Genomic DNA, 27961 nt, shown 5'->3' on the forward strand with positions numbered 1-27961 from the left:
TCCAGCTGAAATGTGGTGAAGAGGCAAAAGGTTTTTGGAAGCATGAGGCGAGGTCCTGCACCTTCTGAGGAGGAAGAGACACACTCATGAGGCTAGCCTGCATCCTGCACCCCAGGAAGATGCGACCCTGAGAAAGGGTGAGAACGGATATTTTGTGGTTTATGGTGAATCCCAGAAAGGATGTTTTGCTCCAGGATTCCTGGGGATGTTGCCAGAAAGAGGATATCAGCCACGTAAGGGAAAATGTGGATGCCCTGAAATATGCAGTAGGCAATCACAGGACATTTTGTAAGTAACCTTGGTAGTGCAGAGACTCCAAAGGGCACAGCAGACAACTGAAAATGCCAGGAAGCCACAGAAAAACAAAAAAGTACAGCTGTGTACACTTAACATAAATATAAATGTTAGAGTGTATTCACTGTTGCAGTCATCACATTTGGGTTATCTGCTTGCAGTAGCCCTCAGACAGCTTGATTATCAAAGTCTTGGGTCCTGCGTTGGTTGCTGTCTCATCTTCTGTGACGTCAGGTAGTCAGGGGTATAAAGCATGCAGCCAACACCATTAGTTTTTCTTGCCCCAGATGTCAGGTGCCCCCCCCTCCCCCCAATGGGAAGCAATTAAATATTTATTTATATATATATATATATATATATATATATATACACACACACACACACACACACACACACACACACACAAGGTTATACTGCCAACAAAAAAGCAAATATACCAAAAAGCTATTAAGTATAGTAAAGGATAATAGAGGTATAGCCAAAAGAAGTCAGGGGGCTGGAGGAAGGGTAACCAGGACTGCAACAGTGAATACACTTGAACATCTACATTTATGGTAAGTGTACACAACTGTACTATGTTCTTCGTGTTTCACTGTTGCAGTCATCACATTCCAAAGCTAAGGATGGGAGGAGGAATTTAGATAGCATTAGGACCAACTATAAGGCCCTGCAAGACCGCAGTGGCAAAGCCAGCTCTGGATTTAGAGAAAATTGGCAAATGGTAATGTTTGATGAAAGTATGTACAGAACTCCAGGTAGCAGCTTCTAGGATGTCCCTTGTAGGGACACCTCTGAGAAGGCTGTACAGGTAGATGCAGCCCTGGTTGAATGGGGTCTAATCCCCTGTGGGACAGGTTTTCCATAGTGCTTATTGCAGAAATGAATGCAATGGCCTATCCATTTAGAAATGGTTTGCTTTGAAGTAGCCTTCCCCTCTGTCCCTGCAGCAAATGCCACCAGCAGTTTAGATTTCCTTAGAGGTTTAGTCATGTCCAAGTAAAATCTAAGTGGTCTGTGCACATCTAAGGAGTGCAGTATCCATTCCCCCTTTGTTCTGTGATTAGAAAAGAAGGTTGGCAAATGAATAGACTGATTAAGAGCCACACTGGATACCACCTTGGGCATGGAAGAGGGATTGGTCCTGAGGGACACCCTGTCCGCATGAAAGATGACTAAAGTCTCCACTGCCATAAGGGCCTGTAATTCAGATACCCTTCTTGCTGAAGTGATTGCTAAAAGGAAAGCCATTTTCCAAGAAAGGAATTTTAACTCTGCAGTTGCAGCTGGCTCAAAAGGAGGAAGAGTGAGTTTTTCCAATACAAAATTAAGGTCCCAGGCTGGAGTTTGGGCTCTCCTGGGTGGTTTTAAGTTTTTGGCTCCTCTGAGGAACTGCTTGAGCAGTGGGTGAGAAAAGAGGGGTGGTTCTGTGTTGTAATGTGCTGAAATGGCTGAGGTGTGAATTTTGGAGGAAAAGGAAAGGCCCTTGTGAAGCATCTCAGTTAAGTATTGAAGAATCTGAAGTAAATTGAGCGCTGCTTGGCCATCCCTTGAGTTTGGTTCCAGGCATAGAACCTTTTCCATTTTTCAGCATACGATTTTCTAGTGCTAGGCCTCCTTGCCTCCAAAATGACATCCAACACTTGTTTACTGAGGGATGGTAACGGAGAGATTAGGTAATTAGCCAGGCTGCCAGGTTCAGGGTTTGAAGCTGGGGGTGCAGAATCTGGCTCTCCTGCTGAGATAGCAGGGTAGGGGGTCTCAGGTAGGTGCCATGGGGCCAGCTGTGACACTGCACAAAAGGGGGTACCAGTCTTGGCAAGGCCAGTCTGGTGCAAACAGTATCATCCTTGGTTTGCCCTGTTTGATCTTTAGTAGCACTTTGGAGAGGCAGAGGGGAGGCAAACGGGTCCATATCTGGGACCCCCCATTTGTTGATCAACATGTTGAAAATCTGGTTCCAGTTTCCACTTGTGTGGGTCTATGAGATTTCTGCTTAGTTCATCTGCCAGTGTATTCAGTTTTCATGGCAGGAATTGATCCTGTAGATGAACTTGGTAGCTCAAGGCTGTGTTCCACAGAAACATGGCTAGTATGCAGAGGGGGTAAGAATGGGTACCCCCTGCTTGTTTATGTACCACACAACAGTGGTGCTGTCCATCTTTACCATTAATTGTCCTGGAAGAACGTAGTCCTTGAAGGCTATCAGAGCATTCTGTACAGCTAACATTTCTTTTTGACTGATATGCAGGTGCATTTGACTTGGGTTCCATTTGCCCTGACTGCACTTCCCTGCCAGGTGAGCCCCCCATGCATAATGCGTCTGCTAGGGTTTGGGCGGCAGGGGGTAGAATGAATGGTAGTCAAGGTATGATATGAATCATTGCTTCTAGATCGTGAAAATGTTGACACCATAGGCTTTTTAGATACCATTGCAGTTTCCTCATATGCAGTCTTGCATATGGAATTAGTAGAATGCACGAGGTCATGAACCCCAAGGCTTGCAGTATTTGCCTTGCAGATGGCAGGGTTTTGTGGGCACTAGTTTGAAGTAAGTTGTCAAATTAATTTGTTTCTCTGGCGTGAGGAAAGCCATCTGGGAAGTTGTGTTCAAGCTTGCTCCCAGGAATATAATTTGTTGACAGGGTACCAGCTGTGATTTCTTTTCATTTATGGTGTACCCCAGACAAGTTAACACCTTTTGTACAAATGCCAGATGATTCAGAAGTACATCTTGGCTTTCTGCCTGAATTAGACAATCGTCAAGGTATGTGTATATTTGAATATTTCTTTGCCTGCAAAATGCAATGACTGCAGCTAGGCACTTTGCGAATACCCTGGGCACAGTTGATAAGCCAAAGGGCAGTGCAGAGAACTGATAGTGCATGCGGCCTGCTTTGAAGCTTGGGTATTTTCTGCAAGATTCCCTGATAGGGATGTGCAGGTAGGCTTCCTTTAAATCCATTGTTGCCAACCAGGCATCTTTGCCTATCATGGAAAGCAACTTGTGAAGAGTTAACATCTTGAATTTTGGAATCGCCAAAAAGGTGTTTAGGATAGACAGATCCAGGATAGGATGTCATGAGTTGTCTTTTCTGGGTACCAGGAAACCTTGTCCCTTTTTCTCTTCTGGTACAGTCCAAATAGCCTTTAATTTTGAGAGAGAGTACTTGCTTTTGAGCCTCTGCCCACTGATTTGGGGGTAGATCTGGCCAACCGTTTGGGGTTGGTAATGTGTGGAAGTGAAATATGTATCCTTGGGAAACTGTTTAAAACCTATTTGTCCTGGGTAATGAGTTCCCAGTTTTTTTTGTTTGCAGAGCAATCTTTCCCCCTAAAGGAGCAGTCAGCTGAGTGCTTAGAAGTTTTAAAGTTACATCACTGAGACAGATTAGCATAGGGGGAGTCTTACTACTCCCTGACTTGGAAGTGGAAGCCCCCCACTGCTTAGTCCTGTACATACCCTGGGACTGAAGCATGGGTGTTCTGCTGGTTCTGGGCTTGAACTGAGAAGGCATGGAAGAGGCAGGAAAGGACCAATTTTTTGAGGGCCAATGCCTACTAAATATAGGAGGCTGCACTTCTAGGAAATCTAACAGTTTACATAGATTTAGCCTTTTCCTCCATCTTTTTAAGAACTTTTTCTGCTTTGTTGCCAAACAGGCGGACCTGATTTAAGGGAGCATCCAGCAATTTAGTTTTAACATGATCTGGTAAAGATTGCTCCTTAAGCCAAGCATGCCTTCTAAGTACAGACCCGGTGACAGCAGCCCTGCAAGATGCTTCTACTGAATCAAAACCACATTGCAAAGTATGTTTTCCAACCTGTTCAGCAGAATGCATTAAATCCTGTAAATCCTTATTTTCAGCACAATCAGGAATCAATATCATTTTCTGTTTAAGCAATCCAATTATATGCTGCTGATACTTTAACATATGAAACTGGCCATTTAAGGCCCTGATGGCCAAGGTTGCAGAGGTGTATACCTTCTTACCCCATCTATCCATGGCCCTGGAATCTCTATCAGAAAGGTAGGATTTTTGGCAGTAGTAGCCTTAATGCCCTTGGGTCTCTCTGAAATGGTCTCAGGATCCGCAGTAGGATTTTTAAAAAGGAACTTGTAAGAATCAGGAACCCTGTAATATCTATCAGGTTTTGTGGGAGCAGGAGGTAGAGAGTCAGGGGCCAAGCTAGATTCTGAAAAGGCATCGTCAACAATGTCCAGCACAGGAGGGATAGCTGAAGGCCTGTGTTGGGGCAGGAGTAAGAAACCTTTAAGCCTCTTTTTAGAATCAGAGAAATCCTGGCTTTCCCAGTGAAAATGCTCCCCAAGAGTATGCAAGGTTTCACCAAAAGAAAAATTCTCTAGGGAGAAGGAGAGAATAGAGTCCTCTGCATCAGAATCCTCATAGGTAGACAAGGGTAAATCCTGGTCATCAGAGGAGACAAATTTCAGAATCCTGGTCAGAAGTATCATAAGCAAATTCAGTCCTAGGTCTTAGAGGGGGAAAGTTGGCTTCCCCTGATTAAAGTAATAAGATCTTCAGCCATTATCATTTGTTTTTTTAAGAATAGAGGCCTGGGCGTTTCCTAGGCATGGTTCGAGTTTTAGGCCTAGAAGAAGATGGTGTCAATTTTAATATGCAAGTCAGTAGGCCTGCACAGCGGCTCCAGACCCATCTAAGGTAGAGACATCCGCAAGTTCCACAGTTGAAGCATCTCACGGCATACCGGACTCTGAATGGGTCTCAGTAGAGGCTTGCGAATCTGAAGTAGCGGGTATCAGGGGCTGCGAAAGTGCCTCACGGAGTACTGGCAAACTGGCGACTAGCTTAGAAGTGTCGTCGGCTGCTCTGGACCTAGGCAGCCTCTCACTGTCTTTATCTTTGCGTTTTCGGAATATCGGTAGTTGGGTGGTATACCGAAGACATATCTGGATAATTGGAGAGTACCAAAATATTTAGAAGCAAAAATGTACCGACGAATCGTTCGTGGTTTAACCAAGGCACAAAACAGACAGTGAGGTACGTCATGGTCAAGGCCTAGGCAAGGAATACAGTACGAATGAAAATCTTTGAGGTATTTGCTTTCCACAAGAAATACAATTATTGACTTACTGACATCGGTTTAGAGCAAGAAAAAGTTTCCCCAATGGGGTACTTAGCTTTAGTTGAAGACTTCGGTTTTGAAACACGAAAATGAAAATTTCAGTCGGCCGACTGGCAAATGCGAACTGCTTCGGGCACCGCACGGCAAGAAAGACTGATGTAATGGCATCGGCTGCATGCTTTATAACCCTGACGTCACGGAAGATGAGACAGCAACCGACGCAGGACCTAAGACTTTGATAATCAGGCCAACTGATGTCTACTGCAAGCAGATAACCCAAAAGTGATGACTGCAACAGTGAAACACGAAGAACATCTTCCTGCAGCTGGGGTGGATGGGACTATGTAGGTATGCATCGTTGATATCCAGGGAAGCCAAGTAGGCTTGTGGCAGAATCAGGAGGAACAAGGTCTGAAGAGTTAACATACAGAAGGTGGGTACACCCTCAGGAAGTTATTGAGATGAGAGCAGTCCAGAATGAGTCTCCAGGCACCATCCTTCCACTGCACTACTAACATTCTGGAGTAGAAACCTCTTCCTCTTTGGTCTTTAGGAACCTCCTGAATGGTCCCTTGTCTCCGCAGGTCTAACAGTACCACTGGAAAGGAAGGTGGTAGTTCCCTTGGTGGCATCAGGGATGCCCCTGAAGGAAGGTAGGGGAATCCATAACAGAAAGTATCCTTTTTGAATGAGAGAGGACCCAGGAGTCTTGAGTTATGCTTTCCTAGACTGGCAGAGACAGAGGAGCTGGGAAAGTGGAATGTGGGTGAGGTAGTTTGGGTAGTCAGAGGGAACCAGGCTCGTCAGGAAAGGGCTGCCTCTGAGCATGAGTTGCAGGGGAAGCCTCGGGCTGCCAAGGCTTCCTACCACCCCTTTTTTTTTTAGGTTGAAGAGGGTGGGGTGTCTACATACAAAGGCAGGTTTTGCTGGATAATTTTTTGAAACGTAGGCACTGGGAAAACAAAGATACTATTGAATTCCTTACCCTTTTCCTGCAAAGATTTAAATAAGTTAGCAGCTGCAGGGCCAAACAATGCTGACATGTCCAAAGGGGGATCCATAAGTTTAGATTTAACATCCTCTAGTAATGGATGGAGTCTTAACCAGGAGAATCTTAAGAGACAGAGGCAGCTGCTCTGGCAGAAGCCTCTTCAGCATTATAGCTGCATTTGATGGGGTGGCGGGCTACTTGAGAGGAGACTCCAAGCAATGACGCAGACAAATTATTCTTTGAATCAGGCAAACCAGAAATGACCTGAGAGTTGAGAGAGAAGCTCTAGGGCAAATTTGGTCATGTGTGCGGTAATTAATGGCTCTAAATGACAAGATGGCTGAAGTGCACACTTTATTGCCCAGCCTTTCCACGATCCTGCTGTCCTTGTCTAAAGGAAGGAGAGAAGTTGAAGGCAGTAATCTGGATGATTTGTCTGAAGCCACTGAAATAACTGATGGATATACTGAATATAAAATCAGTCAGGCTTCTTAGGGGCAGGAGGCTGGGAATATGGGGCCTGGGAGGCAGAAGAAAAGGCATCTAGAAATGCAGATAACAGAAGGAAGAGCTTGAGGATTCCACCTGTAGAACACTGTAGTTTCTCTTATGTACTTCAGATACCAGAGTACTATCCCATTTGAAATTATCCCTCATTTTAATCAGTCTCTCCAAAAGAGTTCTTCCATTAAAGTCAGTTCCACTGGGGAAGTGTAATCTAAAGGAGAGAGAATATGTGAAGAATAGGCCAGACACTCATCTTGTAAGGATGCCTCTCCCTCCGATGAAACCTCTTCCCTAACCCTTTTATATAGAAATGGAGTGGGTGGTGGAGGCAGGTGAGCTGGAACTGAAACACCCGATGGGGTGTAAGGGCCATAATAGCCCTGAAAAGGGCCTGAATGAATTGTTGCCAATCGCTCTGAGGGTCCTTTGAAGGGGACAAGTGTTTAGACTTTATGCTTCTTTTGACGCAGGTCTGCCCTATGTAATGCAGGAGGTCCAGATATAGGCCTACATTCAATAACAGAGTGAATTTCCTCCCATACAAACATCTGAGGTATCCCCTTAGGGCTTTTGGTAATCACGATTCTCGGTTCCCCATGTAAATACGAGATGGATGCCTGCTCAGCCTATGAGGACATGCCTATAGTCGGATCCAAGGTGGCCTCAACATCAGGCTCGGCCTGTGAACTGGAACCAGGAACCATACATACCTCCGTGCTCTCATCCACCTCAGAAGAGATGCCCGTGGTAAGTGGTGTAGCAGAAAGTTCAGACCTTGGCTTTTTGGCCTTCCGCTTCATAACAAACTCTACCTCGGTTCCAGTGTGTCCCCTCCATCACTCTTTTAGCTAGCAACTTTAAGCGCTGGTTTTTCAAACAAATGGCTAATGAGGAAAGTCTACTACTTATGGTCTCGGGCACAAAGGCCTGACAAATGGGATAGGATTTGTGGTTGTGGGTAGGCCCTAGGCAGAACAAACACTGGAGATAGCTATCTTTATGTGGAATTTGTCCTCCACATTGGCATTTGTCTTTTTTGGATGACATGAACCCTACCACAAAAACAGTAGCAAAAGAAACAATTCCCCAATGGGGCACTAGTCTGAGAAAATCACTGGAATACACTAATGACTTGGTGAGCAGACAGATGTTCAAAGGTGGTGTTAGGACTGGTAGTGGAGAAGGTCTGTGGTTGGTGCGTGCGGATGCCACTTTTATGGCTGATGTACAATAGCAGCCTAAGTGCAACGTACCACGCACCATACAGTAGTGAAAGACTTTTCTATACTGGTCAACATCGGGTCACCTACGGCTGAGAACTCCCTTATGTAAAGAATACTGCAACAGATTAATAGAACATCTGTCCAATCCAAGAAGACATTACTGTCCAAGCACATCTGGAGCTCTGGAATAGAATTCTGCTTATGCCTAACTGCTTCATTAGGATTCAAGGTACCCTGCACTTTCAGATCCAAAGTACATGCCACCCATTACATGTCTGAAGTGTCCTTGGTCAAGGTCTGATTTGGGGAAGGCAGAATGAAGAGCATGTCCCCATTCTTTGGGATCTTCTACCACCATTCCAGTTATCCTCTTACAAGTTAGGAGTAGGATAGTATACTCCAAGCAGTGCTGATCTGAAGTATTCTTCAGGTATAATGAAGCTTCTTTAATTGCAATTGGCCTACAGAGTATGGTGCATGTCATGTGACCCAGGATGCTCATGAACTCCGTTTCCACTGGTTCCTCTAGCATCTCTTGAAAGCAGACAGAATGGAACTCCATTTTTTTCTTGCGGAAGGTAAACCATTGCTGAGCTGCTGCCCAAGAGGGCACCCAGGAAGATCACCATCCTGGCTGTGCACAAGTTCAGCTTATGTCCATTCAATAAGACACCTACAGCCTGTTAAGGAAGTCTAAGGTGTGTGTACTCCAGTTCCCTCTGCATCGCCTTCAGAGGCAGTGCCTGAAAATCTGGCATTCGGGTAGGAGTAAATGTGGCTACCCCTGGTATTGCAGTGTGTTAGGCCTGATAACACAACCTCTGGGTACAGTAGCCAAAACAAAGGGCAAGGAGGTTAACTCATAATAGTGACTCCCTGTTGCAAATAGCACATATTGACTGAAGTAGGCAATCTTGTGACCCAACGTCACCAGTGTGAGAGAGACCAGGAGAAGCAAGATGGCCTGAGGAGAAGTTTTTGAATTTCAGTACTCAGTCTAGTAAGCCTTTATAATGTTAAATAGGTCTTCATGACTAATCTTTTCTTGAAATAAGACATTGGTTTGTCTGTGTGACCTTTTTAATCAGTAAAAACTACAAGAAAAACCTAACCAAGCTAGAGTTTTCACTGAGTGATACCTTAAACCTCCTGCAATACATGACCATGGATTATATGCAAATGATCCTTTAAGAACAAAATGTTTCAACTATATGGCTTCTGAATGTCCATGACCTTTTACTGAATGTATCCATACAGAATTAAAAAGGAAAAAGTCATGAACATTTTGAATCCATATAGCTGAAACACCTGATGTCAAGGGGTTATTTGCAAATATCCCATGGGCTTCTATTACAGACGTTTTAAGGTATACAATGAAAACAGTTACGCACTCACCATAATGATCGATGTATGTGGTCCATCTTGCCTACATTCTTTACTCACGGGTTCGGAGCAGAGAATTGGCTCCAACTCGGCCAACTATTTCTCTAGCACGAAGTCTCTAATTGGCTGGGCTAACCCGGTATCCCAAGATGCACCTCGCCCTAGCCCCAGATCTTGTTTGCAATCATACCAATCATAACCCATACATGACAAACACTGGAAGGAATTCCAGCCAACGAAAGAAAGAAAAGCAACTGACCTTGAAGGGTTCACAGAGCCAATATTCCTCCAAATCCTCTAGGAAGGGGTCAGTTGGGAAGGTACGTAAGAATGCAGGTGAGATGGACCACATACATCGATCGTTATGGTGAGTACATAACTAACTGATGTTATGTGGTCCTATCTCACCTTCATTCTTTACTCACGGGACAGCGTCCCCAGCACCTCTATCCTGGGAGGCTCATAGAAAGATACTCCTGAGAACCGTGGAACCAAAGGACGCCCGGCACCTAGAAGCGACGTCCAGCAAAGGTGTGAGGAGAGAACCAGGTGGCCGCAGCACAAATATCATCCAGTGAAAGCCTGGAATGGAAAGCTATCAATGTAGACATTGCCCTGGTAGAGCGAGCTCGGACGGGAAAAGGTAAACTTCTGCCTGCCGCCGAGTAGATGAAGGAAATGCAATCTTTAATCCATTTAGAAATTGTGCACTTGGAAAAGTACAGTTTTGTACCTACCATAAATGTAGATGTTCGAGGATCCCATTGCTGCAGTCCTAACTATTGGGGTATAGTCCGCATCCAGTCGGCCCGAATACCAGAGTATAAGGCTGACGTCGGTCAGGGCGCATTAGACTGACGTCAGTGTACTAATGCGCATGACCGACGTCATATCCTCAGTCTTTTCTTGCCCCAGATGTCAGAAGACCCTAAAGACAAGGCCCAAAATACCTGCACCAAAAATATGTACAATATATACAAGAATATATACAAAAAATATAAGCATGCAACCTCACCTACACAACCACCCCTAAAGACAGAGGGGAAGGAGGGAGGGTAAATTGGACTGCAGCAATGGGATCCTCGAACATCTACATTTATGGTAGGTACAAAACTGTACTATGTTCTTCGTTCCCCATTGCTGCAGTCCTAACTATTGGGTAGAATCCCAAAGCAGAGGTAAGGGAGGCTGGCAAATCATAAAGAAGCAGGAGCTGACAACATGCCTTGCAAGACAGCTGTGGCAAAACCAGCCCTAGACTTAGAGTAGATAGGAAGGTGATAATGCTTAGAGAAAGTATGCACTGAACTCCAAGTAGCTGCTTCCAAAATATCCTTAGTTGCCACCCCCCTTAGAAATGCTGTTGAAGTGGCAGTAGCCCTAGTGGAATGAGGCCTAATCCCAGCTGGAATCTCCTTGCCATGATGGGAATAACAAAATGCAATGCAAAAGCCAATCCACCTAGAAATAGTTTGTTTTGACACAGGCTTGCCCTGTGAACTCAAAGCAAAAGAAACAAACAACTGCTGAGACTGCCTAAAATCCTTAGTCCTGCTTAAATAACGCAATTGCCTGTGTACATCTAAAGTGTGCAAAATCTTTTCCCCTTTATTTTGGGGGTCTGCATAAAAAGTAGGCAAATGAATAGTTTGGTTTAAAGCCACACTAGAAACCACCTTAGGCATAAAGGAAGGATTAGTACGTAATGATACCCTATCCTTATGGAAAATCAAAAATGGCTCTACTGCCATAAGGGCCTGCAACTCAGACACCCTTCTTGCAGAAGTAATAGCCAACAGAAAAGCAGTCTTCCATGACAAGTATTTCAATTCAGCAGTAGCTGCAGGCTCAAAAGGTTGTAGAGTAAGTTTTTCCAACACAAAATTGAGATCCCAAGCAGGAGTAGGAGCTCTACGTGGGGGTCTTATATTCTTTGCCCCTCTAAGAAATTGCTTGAACAAAGGATGCGAAAACAATGGTGGGTCACAATCATAGTGAGCTGAAATTGCTGCAGCATGAATCTTAATGGAAGAGAAGGACAAACCTTTGTCCAATAACTCAGTAAGGTATTGAAGAGCCACACTCAAATTAGGCTCAGAAACCTGTAAATTCTTTGCTGTACTCCAAAATAAAAATCTCTTCCATTTTTCTGCGTACACTTTCCTTGTACTAGGTCTTCTAGCTTCCATAATCACATTTAAAACTTGTTGAGGAAGTTGAGACCTGCTGTGTTTCAACACAGAAGATGCCAGGCTGTTAGATGAAGAGAGTGAAGCTTGACATTGAGCAGATGACCATCCTTCTGAGATAACAGATGAGGAATCAGAGGTAAAGGCCATGGAGGCTTCCTTACCAGACTCCGTAGTAGTGGGTACCAGTGTTGCCGAGGCCAATCTGGAGCTATCAAAATCATCCTTGGCCTGTCTTGTCTGACCTTTAATAGTACCTTTGGAAGAAGAGGCAGAGGAGGAAAGGCATACACATGTAGGTTTTTCCAACTGAAAGACAGAGCATCCACTTTCCAAGCCGTGTGATGAAACCCCTTTGTGCAATACTGTGGCAGCTGGTGGTTTAGTGGAGAAGCGAACAGATCTATGTCTGGAGTTCCCCATGACACTGTCAATTTTGAAATACATGAAGATCCAGTTTCCACTCGTGGGGATCCATGATTTGTCTGCTTAACACATCTGCTAAGGAGTTCTGTGCTCCGGCAGAAACCTTGCCTGAAGAGTTAGTTGCAAGCTTAGCGCAGTCTCCCATAAAATCATTGCTTGCCTGCATAGAGGATAAGAATGTGTTCCCCCTTGCTTGTTGATGTACCACATGACAGTTGTGTTGTCTGTTAGAATCAACACCTGCCCTGGAAGAAGTAACTCCTTGAAAGCCATTAATGCAAACTGGACTGCTAACATCTCCTTCATGTTGATATGTAGATGCTGTAGTCTGGCAGGCCACTTGTCTTGTATCCACTTTCCATTTAGATGAGCTCCCCATGCAATGTTCGAGGCATCTGTCGTTAAAATCTGACTCGCCTCTGGCCGGGTCACAGAGAGTCCCTTGTTTAGGTGACATTCCTGAGCCCACCACAGAAATTCGTTTTGAAGGCAAGGTATTATTGGAATGACAGTGTCCAAATCCTGGCAGTGCTGTGTCCATACATTTTTGAGATACCATTGTAGCTTCCTCATATGCAGTTTGGCATTGGGAAGCACCAGAATACAAGATGCCATGAACCCTAATGCTTGAAGGACTGACCTTGCAGTCAGCACGGACTGATGAGATAATTGAAGTAAAGTGATAGACTCTTTTGTTTGTCCGGGGTTAAAAAGGCCATCTGGGCTGCTGTATTCAGTCTTACACCCAGAAAGCACATGTCTTGAGAGGGTACTAGACTGGACTTTATTTCGTTCACAGAATACCCTAGGCATCTTAGCACTGTTATGACATGTTCCAGATGCTGTAGAAGGTCTTTCTTGAGCCAGAATCAGGCAGTCGTCCAAGTAAGGATAGATTTGAATTCCTTGAAGCCTGAAGTAAGCTATCACTGGAGCCAGAACCTTTGTGAATACTCTGGGCGCAGTAGATAAGCCAAAGGGCAATGCAGAGAACTGATAATGAGAATTTCCAGCTCGAAACCGCAGATACTTCATGCAACTTAGCCTTATAGGCACATGAAGGTAAGCTTCCTTGAGATCTAAAGTTACCATCCAGTGATCTTTGCCCAGCAGAGGTAAAAGCTGTTGTAACGTCAACATCTTGAACTTGGGAATGTCCAGAAAAGTGTTGAGGAGAGATAAATCCAAAATTGGTCTCCACGTGTTCCCCTTCTTTGGTACTAGGAACAGGCGAGAATAAAATCCTAGGCCCCTTTCTGATACAGGGACTGGCTGAATGGCCCCTATCTGGAGTAACTGAGAAACTTGCTTGTGAGCCTCTTTTCTTTGTGGAGGAGGAACGTCTGGCATGCCTTTGAAAGGGGGCATTGTATGGAAATAAAATCTGTAACCGTGGTGAATGATATCCAACACCCATTTGTCTTGAGTAATTAAATCCCAATTTTCTTTGAAAAGAGACAGTCTTCCTCCCAAAGGAGCTGCCAGACGGGAATCTACTGGCAGCTGAAAAGACAGGTCATTGGGTCTGTTTACGAAAGGACTGACCCCTGCCCTCACCAGAAGTCTGAGCAGGTGAACTCCTGTTCTATGCCTAAAAGAACCTTGAGCCCTGCCCCTACCACGTCTAGACCTACCCCTAGACTGGGAATCATAAGCAGGATATGTCCACCCCTTAGCAGGCCAATTTCTACTAAACTTGGTGGCTGCACCTGCGAAAAATCTTTAACAGTTTGCATAGACTTAGCTTTGTCCTCCATTTTCTTTAAAACTGCTTCCACAGGCGATCCAAACAACACATCAGACTGTAAAGGAGCATCCAAAATCCTTGTCTTAACATGCTCAGCTAAATTCTGATCCTTCAACCAGGCATGCCTGCGAAGAACAGAACTAGTAGCAGCCACCCTCGAGGAGGCCTGTACAGCATCAAAACCACATTGCAAAGAATGCTTACCCACTTGTTCAGACACATGAACCAAATCCAGCAACTCTTTACACTCAATACCTTCCGCCAAAGCATCCACCTTAGATTTCAATTGTGAAAGGAGATAATTCTGATATTTTAGCATGTGAAACTGACAATTCAATGCTCTCATGGCTAGAGTGGAAGAAGTATACACTTTCTTTCCCCACCTATCCAAAGCCCTTGCCTCTTTATCAGTGGGAACAGGATTTTTAACCACAGAAGCTTTAACACCTTTAGGCCCTTGAGAAATAGTTTCTGGGTCCGCCCTAGGACTCTTAAACAAATACTTATGAGCTTCGGGCACCCTATAATACCTATCAGGCTTAACAGGAGCAGGAGGCAAAGAGTCAGGGTTCAGGAAGCCTCTGCAAAAACATCTTCCACCACATTCAACACAGGAGGAATAGCTAAGGGCCTATGCTGAGGTAAAAACAAGAATTCCCTAAGCCTTTTCCTGGAATCAGAGTAATCCTGGCCTTCCCATTTAAAGTGCTCCCTCATGGAATGCAGAGTCTCTGAAAATGAGAAATCCTCAGGAGGAGAAGCTGTAGGAGTGGAATCATCCACATCAGAATCAGAATAAGTAGGATACTCCTGCAAGTCTTCCGCAGAAGACTCTGAACACTGTTCAAAACTATCAAACTCCGGTTCCACCCTAGGCCTCTTATCAGGCGGGGGCATGGAACCTCTAATCATAGTAATCAAATCTTCTGCCATTTTAAGCATATGTTTCTTAGGTACAGAACCTGAAATGCTAGGAGAAGCCCCCACTGAAGCTGAACTAGGCCTACCTCTCAAGGAAGTTTTGGCAACAGAAGGAGAGGCTCTAACTACCTTGGGAAGAGAGGGAAGAACAGTCACCTGAGAAGCCCCCTCAGCCTGGCCTACCTCCTGAGAAGGCACATCCTGTAACAGTAAAGTTTCTGCCTGGGACTCCATGGAAACTCCTGGCAAAACCTCTGGCTCCACTGAGCCTTCTAAAGAACCGACGTCCGGGACTGCCGGTTCATCAACCCTAGGCTTCGCTGTTTTGTCCTTGCGCTTCTTGGGCGAAGCGGGCCGGAGCATCCGGCGGCATTTTATAATTGCAACGCTTCCCAAACACTAACCTGGCACAGTCTAACCTCCTCTTAATAGTGCGTTTGTTAAACCTAGCACAAGAGCGGCAAACAACAACGACGTGCTCCGGCCCCAAACAAGGTATACACAAGGTATGGTAATCCCTATGAGGTATCTGTTTCCCACAAGAAATACAGTTATTCACTTTTTCTGACATCCGTTAAAATACTGAGGCAAGAAAAACCAAAATGTTCCCAACGGGTACTTAGCCAACTCTGTTTCGGTCTGAAACTCCGGTTTCGGAAATATTTCAGAACGCCAACCTGCACTCGCAAAACTGCTTCTGCATCGGACCATGCGGCAAAAAAGACTGAGGATATGACGTCGGTCATGCGCATTAGTACCCTGACGTACTGACGTCAGTCTAATGCGCCCTGACCGACGTCAGCCTTATACTCTGGTATTCGGGCCGACTGGATGCGGACTATACCCCAATAGTTAGGACTGCAGCAATGGGGAACGAAGAACATCAGGACAACCTGCTCTGTTCTCTGAAAAGGACACAGACAGTTGATGAGACTTCCTAACCTGTTTAGTCCTGTGTAAATAGAACCTCAATTGCCTGTGCACATCCAACTGATGGAACCTGAACTCTGCTTTATTGGAAAAATTTGGAAAGAACACTGGTAACTCGAAAGATTGATGGAGATTAACAGTGGATGACACCTTTGGAAGGAAGGATGGGTTAAGTCTCAGTGAAACTCTGTCCTTATGAAAGGTCAAATATGGAGGTTTAATGGACAGAGTTTGAAGTTCTGATACTCTTCTGGCCGATGTAATGGCTATTAGGAACGCCGTTTTCCAAGATAAAAATTTCAATTCACAGGTGGCAGCCGGTTCAAAGGGTGAAGTGATGGCTTCTAGCACAAGGTTTAGATCCCATGGCATGACAGGCTCTGACACAGGAGGGTGAAGTAGCCAAGCGCCTTTCAAGAAGGCCTTGCAGAGTTTATGGCCCATAAGAGAGGGCTCATAAGATGTATGGAAATTGGAGATTGCAGCCAGTTGCACTACAATGGTAGCGGGCGCAGAGCCCTGACGAAAAAGCATGGCTAAAAAATCTAAAACCGATGGAATTGGGGCCGTGAAGGGGTCCAAATGGAGAATCTCTTCCATTTGCTGGAATAAAGCTTTCTGGTAGAATACTTATGAGATGAAGACAAGATGTGTACCACCTCAGGTGAAAAAGAATGCTGTCTAGCTAGTGACGGAAGTGGAGCAGCCAGGCTCTCAGCCTGAGGGTTCGCAGGGACGGATGGAGCTGGCCTGACATGTAAATCAGGAGGTCTGGCACTGGGTCCAGAGTCCAAGGACCATCCACTGCGTACTGCTGAAGAAAGGGAAACCATACTTGTCGAGGCCAGTATGGAGCAATAAGAATCATCCTGCTTCCCAGGGATATGGCTTTCTGAATCTTAGTAACAGAGGAAAATGAGGGAAAGTGTAGACCAGACCGGGAGGCTAGTCGTGGGCTAGAGCATCCCTGGGTGACTCCCCCTGTGGGGGATCAGTGTGAAGTACTCGCTGCATTTGGCATTGAGGGGACTGGCAAAAAGATTGCAGCAAGGCTGACCCCACCTGTTGAAAATTTGAACTGCCACTCGGTTGTTCAAGGACCACTCGTAAGGCATCAGAATAGCTCTGCTCAGCCTGTCCGCTATCACATTGGACTTTCCCGGAATGTGCATTGCCACTAGGAACCGCTGGGAAAAAACTGCCCAATGCCACACTCGCATGGCCTCTCTGCAAAGGGGATAAGGCTTGGTTCCCCCTTGCTTGTTCAGGTACCACACTACGGACATGTTGTCCGAGTGAATCGCAATCGTTCCCAGAGGTAGAGACTCTTGGGAGTGCTCGCAACACTAGAAACACCGCTCATCTCCAGAACATTGATGTGCAGATGTACCTCGTGATCTTGCCACATGCCTTGAACCGCCCTGCCAAGATAATGCCCCCCCACTTCATCTGGGAGGCGTCCGTGGTCACTGGAGACATAGGAATCAAGCTCCTCCCTTTGTCCAGATTGGCGGAACGTAGCCACCAGCGGAGGTCCTGTTTGCACCGTTCCCTGAGAAGTATCAAGTGGGAAGGAGGAAGTTTCTGAAATGACCATTGGGCGGAAAGGAGCCATTGCAGAATCCGCATGTGTAACCTGGCCAGAGGCACCAGCATGATGGTAGCGGCCATGAAGCCCAAAAGCTGGAGAACTAACCTGGCTTGAGCTCTTTTGAGGGGCAACAGTGCGTGGATCTGAGACTGTAGCACTCTTATTCTCTCTTGCGGCAGAAAGGCTCACATCTGAATAGAGTCTAGCTCTGCGCCTATAAAAAACACGCTGTGAGGGCAGCAAGGCAGACTTTTCCCAGTTTAAAGTAATTCCTAATTGTTGACACAGTGCTATGGTAATCTCCCTGGCTTGAACGAGCAGATGCCTGGTGGGGGTGGTGAGAAGCCAGTCCAGATACAGAAACACCTGGAATCCCTGACGTCTCAGGTGAGCTGTCACCACTGCCAAACACTTGGTGAACACCCTGGGGGCTGTGGTGAGACCAAAGGGCAGGGCACGAAACTGGAAGTGACTGGCTCCCAGCTGGAAGCGTAAGTGACTTCTGGATGCCTTGTCCATCTTGATGTGGTAGTAGACATCCTTGAGATCGATGGAGCACATCCATACTCCTTTTTCCAGCAATGGAAAAATGGACTGAAGCGTGACCATCTGGAACTTGGACTTCAGAACGTAGTGATTCAGTTGACTGAGATCCAGAATGGGTCTCAGGCCCCCTGTTCTTTTCGGCACTAAAGAGAGTCTTAAGTTCCTGATCCGATATGGTCTGAGGGGACTGGTTGGATGACTTTTCTAGTAGCTTTGCAACTTCTAGTGCTGCTTGATCCTGTTGACTGGGTGGGACGTCCGGGATTCTTCTGACTGGAGGGGGTGTTAAAAAAAGGGGATAGTGTAACCTCCGGTAACTATTTGAAGCACCCAATGATCCTGGGTGATGCTTTCCCAGGCTTCCAGATGCAATGAAATTCGGCCCCCGACTGGCTCCGGAACAGAAGTCGGGCAACGCCTCAGGAACGCTGAAAGGAAGATCCACGAAAGGAATCGCGGTCTCCCGAGTTGCGGGGGCCTCCTCTGCCTCTAGGACGGCATCTTCCAGAATAATTTCCCCCTCCTCTGCATCTGGAGGGGGACTCACCTTGAGCTGTAGGGAAAGACCTCAGAGACTTCTTGAACCACATTTCCCCCCCTCTCTGAGCCTTGGGGTAAGGCCTAGAAGGAAGCGAGAAATGGGCCCCTATGGCAGATGGTGTCTTTCCCACCTATTCGCATCTGGTAAAGGTGTCTTTCACTTTGGTCCCGAAGAGAGAGGACCCATCAAAGGAGGCATCAGTGAAGGAAGACAAAGGCCTCTGCGAAGTGACACAGGCGCATCCAGGCTTGCCTTCTGAGAGCTACACCTGAGCTAGCTGCCCCTTCGGCCGCATAAGATATCAGCCTCATGGACGAGTTGACAATGGAACCAAGGGTAGACAACTGGGCGTTAACAGTCTGCGCTACCGCCTCAGGCATGTTACCCATCAGAGCATCTCCTAGCTCCTTAAGGAGATCTCTTTGGAGCATAGTGAAATGACAAAGGCAATTCAGCGACCGCAAGGTAAAGGTCGCCAAAGACAGGGTATGCTTCCCGTACCGGTCCATACTCCTGGACTCCTTGTTGGGAGGATGGATGGAAGAAGCCGCCTATGCAATTTACTGCTGAGTGGCTGCCTCCACCAGCAAGGCATCTACCGAAACCACTTTGGTCAGGAACTCTTTCCCCGGAGGAGCAGAAAGGAATTTATTTGGACGTTTGGGCACTGGTTCCACGGAATCAGGGTTCTCCCACACAATTCGACAAATGGACAAATCAAATCCAGGAGTTCGAAGGGTGGAGACACCCAGGAGGTGGAGGGTTGAGCTCTGAAGGCCTTGAGGAATACAGACTCCTCAGAGGGGGTCTTGGAAGGCCAGTCGCCTCTCTGCCTCAAAATCTCCAGGATGTCTGAGGAGACATCATCGGAGGACGACTAGGGGGACCCCTCTGACTCCTCGAGGTCGGTATCGGAGGTGAGGGACTCGTCCTGGGAGTCTATGTGCTTCCTCTTGCACAACTTTTCTGGGGGACTCTGAAGGGCCCTTAGAAAGTAGGGAACTGCGCAAGGGGGTATCCCCAGACCTTCGGGCTCTGCCATCCACGGATAGGGGGTGTCAGAGGCTCTAGCCAGGATGTATGGGGACTGAGTGACCGATCCAGGTGATGTGACTGACTATCTAGCCAGTGCGCTCCTCATGGCCTCGAAGGCAGGTCCCCCCGAATCAGAGAACCGACCCGTCTCAGAGACCACAACCGGAGTCTAGATTCACCGAGCCGCTGCACCGAGAGGGAGACTCTGAACAGACAGGAGTCCCGAGGTATCCCCCTCTGGTCCGACTGAGGAAACCAGAGTACCGAAACCGAGAGGACAGAACCGACATGGTTGGAGCCGACGCTGGCTCCGATACTCACCTGGGGTATCGTAGCCGACACAAGGACATCACTCGGCGTGGAGCACTCCGGCTCCGACACATGGGTGCTCGGAGGAGGAATCATCGGTACCAGGACAGCTAACACCGGCAACTGCAGAAGCCTCTGGACCACCCTATCCACATCCAAATCAGACAGCCTAGAGGATTTGGAAGAAATAGAAGATCGGGATCTCCTACCTGGAGACTCATGCCTGACACTGGGTGACCGGCTCCGAATAGGCTCCAATAATATCGGAGCAGAGATAGACTCCAGTACAACAGATACCTCCTGCGGCGCCGAGGAGGTAGTATCCGTAACAGAAACTCTCCTGCGGCCCCGAGGACAATGGAGCCGAGGAGGAAATAACCACTTTTGAAACCTTCTCTGACGGCTCCGAAGAGGCAGACTGAGCCGGAGATCTTTTCTTGGCCTTAGCAGGCTTAGATTTAGCACTAGAAGACTAAGAAGAATCTAAGGCCTCCTCAAAGGAAGGCTTAATCAGACCCTTCAAAATCAGTTTATTTTTTTTATTTCCTGCAGTACCCGAGGGCTAAACACATGGCAAAAACTGCAGAACTCTTGTAGGTGAATAGCACCAAGACAATAAACACAGATGGAATGCCCATCTGTAATGGACATCTTGTAGCCACATTTTGTACACTTCTTAAACCTGGAGGGTTTATGTTCTTTCTGCTCTTTAGACATAACTGCACAACACTCAGCCGACAGACGACACAAGAGGAAGGCTGGAAAAACCAAAACACACTAATGGCCAAGTAAACTCTAATTTAAACGTTTCTTGGAGGGGAAAAAAAGAAGTTATGTTCTTATCCTAACGTTCCATGTGAATTGTTCATCTCGCCTTTGTTCTTACACACTGGTTCGGAGCCGATCCTCGGCTCCGAGTTGGTCGCATCACAAGCTCTGCATCTAAGAGAAGCTCGAGGCAAAGTCTATATCCCATGATCCTCCTCTTCTATCCCTCAGATCTAGTTTGCGAGAATCCAGAACGCACTACTAACCACTGCGTCCAACGCTCACGCGATCACACAGTTGAACCTGAAACATCTGAACTAAATACAGATAGGTGTATACCTAATGTGTCACTTACCAATTACTAGGTAGTGTAGATAACCCCGAGAAGACCAACCAGACTAGTCGTACCCGTTCTTCCAGAACGCGGTGGGGAAAGGAGGGAGGGGATGCAAGAACAAAGGCGAGATGAACAATTCACATGGAATGTTATGGTAAGAACATAACTTCTTTATGTGAAATTGTTCGATCTCGCCGTTTATTACACACTGGTAGCGTCCATATCTCCGTTATCCTGGGTGACTCACGGAAGAACATTCCTGAGAGCAGTGGAACCAAAGGATGCCCTGTCCTTGGAGGTCCTGTCCATTTTATAGTGAGTAACAAACGTATGAGGCTTAGCCCACGTCGCCGCCGCACAAATAGTATCCAACGGTAGACGAGCGGCATGGGCTCGAGAAGTAGAAACGGCCCTAGTAGAATGAGCCTTAGGCTTGAACAGAAGTGGTTGTTTTGAAGCTGAATAGACAAAATTTATGCAGTCCGAAAGCCATTCGGATAACATGCATTTTGTTACTGCCATGCCCTTCTTATTATCTGCGAATGAAACAAACAGTTGATCCGATTTCCTCCAATCCTTTGTTCTGTCCAGATAAAATCTCAGCTGCCTATGTACATCCAATTTGTGTAGCATGTATTCCAACTCATTCGAATGTTTTTTGAAGAAGGTGGGAAGCTCTACAGATTGATTGATATTAAGCACAGAACATATCTTCGGATTAGTACGCAAGGAGACTCTGTCTGGATGGAAACCCATTTACGGTGGCCTAACAGACAAGGCCTGAAGCTCTGATAATCTACGAGCTGAAGTGACAGCAACAAGAAAGAGAGTCTTCCAAGACAAATACTTAAGTGGACACATTGAAGCTGGTTCGAAGGGTAACACAAGTTGGGATAACATGGAAAAAACGGATCCCGAATGGGTGGACGGAGGTGAAAGGCACCCTTCATGAAAGCTCTACAAAGTCTGTGGGACATAATTGTAGAGCCCCCTTCACCTACATGAAAGTTAGATATGGCAGCTAACTGTACTCTTATTGTGGATGTAGAGGCCCCTTCTTGAAAGAGTGTAGATAAAAATTCCAAGATTTTGTGTATCGGGGCCACCAAGGGATCTATACCTTGCCCTGATGCCCAACAAGCAAAACGTTTCCATTTGCTCCTGTATAGTTTCCTGGTGGAAGCTTTGTGGGAAGAGACTAGAATGTGCTGTACTGCTGGGGACAAAACATCCGACCTGGCTAAATTGGGAAGCGGAACAGCCAAGCTGTCAGTTTGAGGGACTGAAGAGATGGGTGAGGAACTCCCGAGTGAGCCAATAGGTCTGGCACTGGGTCCAGAATCCACAGTTCCTCCATCTGGTGGGTTCGAAGAAAGGGAAACCAGATCTGTCGAGGCCAGAATGGTGCTATTAGAATGATCGTCCTTTCCAGACTCCTGGCTTTCTGTAGGAATTTGGGTATCAAAGGAACAGGAGGAAATGCATATAGGGGGCCAATCGTGCACCAGTGCGTCCCTGGGGGCACCCCCCGGAGGGAGAAGTAGGGCAAAGTAGCTTCTGCATTTGGCAGTTAAGGGGGATGCAGAAAGATCGCAGCAAGGCTGGCCCCATCTGCGGAAAATCCTCTCCGCCACTTGATTTTTGAAGGACCACTCGTGTGGCAACAGGATGGCTCTGCTCAACCTGTCCGTGATGATGCTGGATGACGCTGGATGACCGGGATGTGCATTGCTATCAGAAAGCGGCCTGTGGACGCAGCCCATTGCCAAATTCTCAGGGCCTCTCTGCATAATGGGCAAGACCTGGTTCCACCCTGTTTATGTACCAGACCACTGACATATTGTCCGTCTGAACTGCCACTGTTCCCAGAGGTAGGGATTCGTGAAAGTGTTGCAACGCTAGAAACACTGCTCTCAACTCCAGGACATTGATGTGCAGATTGTACTCCATCTTGGACCATTCTCCTTGGACCGTTCTCCCCTGAAAAAGTCCCCCCAACCCCATCAGGGAAGCGTCCGTGGTTATTGTGGCTGTAGGGCTGGGTAGTACAAATGGACGACCTATTGTTAGATCATGGCTGTTCAACCACCACCGAAGATCCCGTTTGCAAGATTCTGTGATCAAGATGTCGTGTGACAAAGGAAGTTGTTGGAACGACCACTGTGCGAAGAGCAGCCACTGGAGGACCCTCATGTGCATCCTGCCCAGAACAACTGTAATAAGGGTAGCTGCCGTCATGCCCAGGGCTTTCAGCACTTGCGCAGCAGAAACCTTCTTGTTCCGAAGAAGAATCGCGACCTGATCCCTGAGGGTGGACACACTTATCTGGGGGAGCTTGATCAGAGCTGTAGTAGTATCTAACGCAGCCCCTATGAATGAGACATGCTGTGAGGGCGATAAGGCAGATTTTTCGAAGTTGACAGATTTCTAAACGGGAACAAAGGTTGATTGTGTAGTACCTGGCTTGTACAAGACGATGCTTGGTGGTGGCGGTGAGGAGCCAGTCGTCCAAATACGGAAAGAGCCGGAATCCTAGCCGCCTCAGGTGAGACGCCACTACTGCCATGCATTTGGTGAACACCCTGGGGACTGAGGTGAGACCAAAGGGCAGAGCTCGAAATTGGAAATGACTGGCTCCCAGCCGGAAGCGCAGGTGATCTCTGGACGCTCTGGCCATTTTTATGTGGTAGTACGCGTCCCTGAGATCTATAGAGCACATCCAATCGCCCTTCTGTAGAAAGGGAAGGATCGATTGTAGCGTGACCATCCGGAATTTTTCCTTCTTTACGAAGGCGTTGAGTTTGCTGAGGTCCAATATTGAGGCAGTTTTCTTTGGAACTAAAAAGAACCTTAAGTTCCGGATCCTATCCAGTCCACCGGGACTGGTTGGATGACTCTCTTTTAGAGCAGCTTTCTTATTTCTATGGCTGCTTGATCTCGCAGATTGGGTGAAACATCTGGAAATCTCTTTTGATCGGGGGGAATGGTTATAAATGGGATGTTGTATCCTCTGGTTATTATGCTTTTTACCCAAGAATCTGAAGTGAGATTTAGCCAGGCCTCTGGGTATAAAGTCAAGCGACCCCCGACTGCCTCCAGAGCAGGACAGTCAGGCCTCCACTCAGGAGTGCTGGAAGGGTTTCCCAGGGACGCTATCCCTGTCGCCCTGGTTCTGCGGACCCCCTCTGCTGCCTGGGCGGTGCCTTCCATTTCTCCCCCCTCCTCTGCCTCTGGAGGGGGCATCACTCTGTGTGGACTGGAAAGACCCCAGAGTCTTTCGGAACCACATTTTTCCGCCTCTTTGCCCTTTGGGGTATGGTCTGGTCGGGGCGGAAAAATGGACCCCTACGGCAGACAGGGTCTTACCTTCTTGCTCACACCGAGTGAGTCTCCTTTACTTTGGGTCCAAACAGGGTGGCACCATCAAAAGGGGCATTGGTAAAGGAAGACTTGAAGGCTTCCGCAAAGGAGCACAGGCGCATCCAGGATGGTATCCGCAGAGCGATCACTGAAGCTGCAGCCCTACTCGAACCTTCGGCCGCATACGAAATGAGCCTCATGGACGAGTTCACTATCGAAGTGAGGGTGTTAAGCTGTGCCGTTACCTTTTCTGAGACAGCAGCATCTGTGTTACCCTGGAGAGCATCTCCCAGCTCCCTAAGGAGATCACTTCTGAAGACGCGTAAAGTGCATAAGGTAGTTCAGCGAACGCATGGAAAAAGTCGCTGAACTGAAAACGCGCTTCCCATACCTGTCCATAGTCCTAGAATCCTTGTTAGGAAGATGGACAGAGGAAGATGCCTCGGACATTTCCTTCTTTGTGGCTGCCGCTACCACCATAGCATCAACTGGGACTCCTTTAGTAAGATAAGTCTTGTCCTGGGGGGCAGTGATATATTTATTCGGCCTCCGAGGGACTGGTTCCACTGAATCTGGAGTCTCCCACGCCCTTCGAGCTATTAGGTCCATTAACTCATCGAAGGGCGGGGTCACCCAGGAGGTAGAAGGTTGAGCCCCAAACGCCTTCAGCAACACCGATTCGTCCTCAGTGGGGGCGAGAGTCTGCTAATCACCCCTCTGCTTCAAGATCTCCAGGATGTCAGCAAATGAGACATCCTCAGTGGGGGACCGTGGGGACCCCTCTGACTCATCCAAATCGGTGTCCGATGTCAAGGATTCCTGTGGGGAATCAATGTGCCTCCTCTTGCACAATCTCTTCCTTGGGACTTCATCAGAGGGGTCATCTGGTGAAGCTTCCGAGGAACAGGGGACACCCTCTGGGGCTGGCTGAGGTATTGGGTCTCTATGCTTGGCAGGGATCGAGGGTACAGAAACAGAATGTGGCCCTTTGGGGGAAGGAGAAGACGACTCCGATGAAGTAAATGTCTTTTCAGACAAGACCTTCCTCATGACGTTGAAGGCACCGGAGCCCCGGGCCGAGGACCCCACCGGATTAGAAGAGCACGGTAGTTTCCCCGAAACCGGGACCACGGGCTCCGACCCTGAGGACGGAGCCGAGCTAATCTGTGCTGAGGCTCCGAGGGGAAGAGTCTGAACCGAGAGTTCGGTTCAACTCTCCGCCCCAGAACTGAGAAGAGACCATCGGCTCCGCGACTCCTCGATGGGCTCGGAGGGAGTGGAGGGGCAGTGGTGCCGATCGCACTAAAGAAGGCTTCGGCACAGAGGGCTCAACAATCATTGGTTCCTCTTCTCCCGGCTCCGAGGACTGGATGGGTCTCGAAGGAGGATCTGCCGGAGACACAGGGAGGGCTTCAAGGTTCGATACCAACTGGGATGAAACCGCAATGAGTTTGGAAACAGTCGTGTTCTCCATGAGCTTCTGTACCACTCTATCCACATCGGTGTCAGATAACGGCCTGGAAGAATGGGTCGAAGGGGCCGAACATGCTACCGAATGAAGGATCGAGGATGGAGGCACCTCCAACACCGGCTCCAAGACCTGGGCCTCGATCAGAGATAATCGCTCAATGGTCGGCCCCGAGGTCTGTGGAGCCAGCGACCGAACCTTTGTAGAGGTGCTCGGAGCTGATGACCTGGACTCGGATACCTTAAAAGATTTCGACGCCTGATCAGCCCTCTCCAAGGCTTCTTGAAAGTCTGGCTTTAGCAAGCCCCTTTCAATTAACTTCCTGCGCCTTTCCATCATGACCCTTCCACTGAAGGAGTGACAAATAGAACAGTCCTCCTGCAGGTGGAGAGGGCCAAGACAGTAGACGCAGGAAGTATGATTGTCTGTGATGGGCATTTTCTGTCCACACTGACATCTTTTGAATCCAGACTTAGCTTTCTCTGCCATGTCTAAAATAAGTAACTAACTTGACCAATAACTTGTAAAAATAGTCTAACAGCAAAAGTATATATATATATATATATATATATATATATATATATATATATATATATATAAACAAACACTGCACACAAGACTAAATACTGAAGTGTTAACTATAAGTATAGACATAAATTTTGTTTACTGCTGTCAGAGCCCTGACGGGACTAAATAGGCCTCAGCCGAAACACTAACTATGTAAATATATAAAAGGGAAGCCCTAAACACACACATAACTATTATTAATTACTAACTAAGATAAAGTACAGTTTTGTACCTACCATAAATGTAGATGTTCAAGTGCTAATACAGCTGCAGTAATAACAGATGGGTTCTCCTGCCGTCAGGCGGGTCCTCTGTCGGCCGAATTCCAAAGTCTAGGTCCGGCGTCGGTTGTCATCGCTTCTTCCCTGATGTCAGTGCGATAGGGGTATAAAGGAACCAGCCGACGCCATTTTCTTCAGTTTTTCTTGCCCCAGATGTCAGGTGCCCCCAGAAGGAAGGCAATACATAAATTTGTGTGATAATGCAGTGCAATATAATCAAAATACAGTAGTTGCAAGCAAATACATCATAAATGAAAACCTCAATCAAGGATTCAATGAGGATGTGTTAAGCCTATAGGCCTGTTCCAAGAGGGGAAGGAGGGAGGGAAACCTGGACTGCAGCTGTATTAGCACTCTAACATCTACATTTATGGTAGGTACAAAACTGTACTATGTTCATCGTGCATACAGCTGCAGTCATAACAGATGGGTAGAATCCCAAAGCTATGAAAGGGGTGGTAGGCACTAGGTGGAACTAGGAGGAGCCAAAATGCCCTGCAAGACTGCAGTGGCAAAGCCTGCTCTAGATTTGGAGTATAATGGTAGGTTGTAGTGCTTGGAGAAGGTATGCACGGAACTCCAAGTGGCTGCTTCCAAAATATCCTCGGTAGGAACTCCTCTGAGGAAGGCTGCAGAGGTGGCTGTGGCCCTGGTGGAATGAGTTCTAATGTCTGTAGGAACAGTTTTGCCATGAAAGGAATAGCAAAAGCGTATGCAGTGGGCTATCCATTTTGAGACTGTCTGTTTGGAAATTGGCTTCCCTTGAGCTCCTACCGCATAGGCCACAAAGAGCTGTTCTGATTTTCTGAAAGGCTTTGTTCTGTCCAAATAATAACGCAGTTGTCTGTGGATGTCCAAGGAATGTAGTAATCTCTCCCTTGTTTTGAGGATTAGGATAAAAAGTAGGTAAATGTATGGCCTGATTTAAAGCTACCCTGGATACCACTTTAGGCATAAAGGACGGGTTGGTTCGTAAGGAAACTCTGTCCTAATGGAAGATGATAAAAGGCTGGACAGCCATGAGAGCCTGTAGTTCTGAAACTCTATGAGCTGAGGTGATAGCCAGAAGGAAAGCGGTTTTCCAGGACAAATATTGCAAATCTGATGAGGCAGCTGGCTCAAAGGGAGGCAAGGTCAGTTTTTCCAGAATGAAATTTAGATCCCAAGCAGGTATTGGTTGTTTCCTTGGAGGCCTTAAATTCTTTGACCCTCTGAGGAACTGTCTTAAGAGAGGGTGAGAGAATAAAGGTGGATCGGTGTTGTATTCTGCAGAAATGGCTGAGGCATGGATTTTGATGGGAGAAAGAAAGTCCACTGCTTAGCATTTCAGCCAGATATTGTAGTATTTGAGGTAAATTCAGTTTTCCAGGATCCTGGCCCTTTTTCTCATTCCACACACAAAAACGTTTCCATTTTGCGGAGTAAGCTTTTCTAGTTGAT

The sequence above is a fragment of the Protopterus annectens genome, chromosome 1.part0 (assembly GCF_019279795.1).
Source record: "Protopterus annectens isolate FY-2018-M chromosome 1.part0, PAN1.0, whole genome shotgun sequence".
Classification (NCBI taxonomy): Eukaryota; Metazoa; Chordata; order Ceratodontiformes; family Protopteridae; genus Protopterus; species Protopterus annectens.